This window comes from Aethalodelphis obliquidens, unplaced genomic scaffold (genome assembly GCF_003676395.1).
Source record: "Aethalodelphis obliquidens isolate GAN/ISIS:26980383/991018 unplaced genomic scaffold, ASM367639v1 scaffold2, whole genome shotgun sequence".
NCBI classification, from domain to species: Eukaryota; Metazoa; Chordata; class Mammalia; order Artiodactyla; family Delphinidae; genus Aethalodelphis; species Aethalodelphis obliquidens.
Window position 1 is genome coordinate 84,296,030 of NW_020837946.1, and position 3,009 is coordinate 84,299,038.

General features: G+C 45.6%; 1 pseudogene; it reads right to left on the reverse strand.

The window, feature by feature from the left end:
* Positions 1-203: 203 nt before the first annotated feature.
* Positions 204-1,043, reverse strand: LOC113625054 (28S ribosomal protein S33, mitochondrial pseudogene; annotated as a pseudogene).
* Between the last annotated feature and the right edge of the window lie 1,966 nt (positions 1,044-3,009).

Sequence of the window (3,009 nt, forward strand, 5' to 3'; positions counted from 1 at the left end):
GTTGTTGTTTGTTTGTTGCAAAACATTGTATTACCAGGGCTGTGGTAGCTTGTATACAGCAGGTATTCAATACTTTCATACCAGGCACAGCCTTGTACCCCACAAATTTATCTTATAGATATTCTCAAAGGAGTAGGTGGAGAGGTACATAAAGTTTGTGAGCTTGGTGGTGAGACAGTGGCTGAACAGCCAGAGAGATGAAAGAGTGTAGGGCTGGTTAAGTGGAGAAGCAAGAAGAGAGTAATAAGAATGTTCATTTAATGAGTTTCCCCTCCACTCCCCCAACATCCCATCCCCTCCCAAACAAGTCATTCAACAATAATCATGCATTCATTTCTTTGGGGAATAAGGTAAACCTCAGATTACAGAACCAAGGCAAATAATTTTGCAGAATTAGAATGTGTTCATGCAACAAGTCACAATTCAGCTGGATTAGACTTCAACATGGAGATGACTGTGTTCCTCCAAATAACCTTCAACTTAGGAAGCTTACACTCCTCCAGTATGTGGAAGGACAATAAATACACTTCCTCTTGCTCTCAGTCCCTGAGGGAAAAGTCTTCTCTCTTGATGGACCAACACTTTCTTTTTCGCTGTTCTTTTCCCTTCTCCTTTCCTTGGTTTCCGCTTTCCACAAATCTTCAGATCCAGCTGCTCATCCTGAAAGTCCTGATGCTCGTCTCTGTAGAGGTCAAGAAAATATAGTGCTCCCATGAGTGCAAAATAAGTGTTGTGACTTAGATACCAGTCATAAGTCTCCTTCCTATTGGCCAAAGGCTGCTCACTAAACAGCTTCACCACTTGCATGGATTTGGAATCAGTAGGTCTGGCAACTTCACCAAACAACTGGGCACTCAGATGACTCATGTGAAAGGCATATTCTGAAACTGAAGACATTTCTTGAGCGGCAAGGAGAAAGAGTCCCTAGTCATGGCCTTCCTCTCCTTCACACCCCTTCTTTCAGGGGTTTTGTCTTGCTCTTTTAATTTGGAAGAGCTCCTCTGCCTTTTATTTTACTTAACTTTCTCTGTCTTTATGAATTTAGGAGAAATAGTTATCTGTTGTGTTCTTGAAGGGGTATTTTTATGTGGGAGCATCCCTATGTAGACTGTGTGTATCCAGTGTCTTTGGTGCAAGGGCTGTTTTTGATGTGGATCCCAACCTTGTCTTTCTTCAGGGTGTGCTGGTCGCTTTCAACTTGATAGGGGTTGTAGTTAGTACTGGAGGATCTAAAGTCTTCACAGGGTGTCAGGTGGACTTCCTCTCTGTTCTGTGATGGTCACTGCCCTGCCACTGCTCCCCAGTTGCCTGAGCAGAAGCCCTGAGGATTGGGATTGAACAAGCTCTGTTCTCATTGAATGTATATTTTGCCTCAGAGAAGGGGAGTACTGAAGTGAGATTTGTGCACTCAGAGCCCTGATTTTCTACATGTATAGGTGTCCATGGCTCAGCTCAGATGCAGCCCAAGGTTGGGTCTCTTCCCCTGTTATGGGCACCCTAGATCTAGAGCAAGTTTGTGGTGTGAAGTGGGCAGGGCAAGATCATATATTAGGCTGGGGTTGGGGGTCAGTGTGTTGTGGCTGCAGGAATTGAGGTGGCTGTGGTGCTGTCAGAGGTCAGTGCCAATCATGTTGGCACTGATTGAGCTACCACCAAAGTTTGCTGCCAGTGCCCTGCCTGGATCATACCCCAGAGTCCCCCAAGCCTCCTCTGAATCCCTAGACTGAGTCTTGTCCCAAAATCTGTCTGTACAAGTTCCAGTGCCAAGCTGCAGCATGGAGTTTGCGGGGCCAGAGCATTTGCTCACCTAGGAGTAGGACTGTGGCTTGCTGACATGGTGGTTCCCAAGGTGCTCCTTGAGTAAGCACCAACAATGGTTGTCATCATCCCACACCCTGGGCCATCCCTGTATCCCTAGATTGAGTCTTTTCCCAGGGCCTGTCTGCCCCAGATCCAGGGCCAAGCTGTGGCATGGAGTGGGTTTGGCCAGAGCATTCACTCAGTTGGGAACAAGGGACCTTGGTGTGCTGGTCACAGTGGTTACTGTGGTGCTGTTTGGATAAGTGCTGACAATGGTCGCAGCTTGCTCCACCTGGACCACACCCCAGGCCCCTGGGCTATCTCTGCATAGCTAGACCAAGTCTTTTCCCAGGACCCAGGGCCTAGATCCCACACCCCACTCAGATTGGGGAGCACCTCTAGGTGGCAGCCAGCTGCCAGTACAGAGCTCTTTTTGCCGTTTGTTGACAAGCTGCACACTGTTCGTGTGCAACTGTACACTGTTTGTGAGTGGAGTCTAGGCTTTTCCAGTCCCATCTGTCTCAGTGTTTCTCCCAGCAGACAGGGGAGCTTGTATCCTCTGTGTAGGACCTTAGGACTGGGATGCCCAGTCTGTGGCTCCCCCAGGGTGAGGGTCTGCCTGAGTGGACCTTCTTTTCCTTACGGATCCTTCTCAGGGTGCAAGTCCCAACACTTTGCCTTTTTTCCATCCTACCCAGTTACATGGAAAACTTTTTTGCAGCTTTTGTTGTATAGGAGTTCTTTGCCAGTTTCCAGTTAGTTTTCTGTGAGAATTATTCCACATGTAGATGTAGTTTTCATGTGTTTGTAGGGGGAGGTGAGCTCCATGTCTTCCTCTTCCACCATATTGATTCAGCCTTCTCTCAGACTTTTGAACATAGATTGCAGAATCAAAATTCACTTCCACCATGTACTGGGTAATGTTGGGCAAATCACTTAAGTTCTCTGTGATATAGTTATACCATGAGTCATATGAAGATAATAAAATTACCTTCCTTATAGATTTTTAAAATAATGTGAATTAATATTAATAAAATGCTTAGGACAGTGGCTCACATATAGCAAGAGCTATATAAATGTTTGCTATTTTAAAATCAATTACATAGCAAGAATAAATTCCAATAAGGTATGCTTTATACCGTATAAAAAGACTGATAGAATTGTGTTTGAGTTCTCATAGACTCAAAAGAGAGAGCCAGGAGATGACTG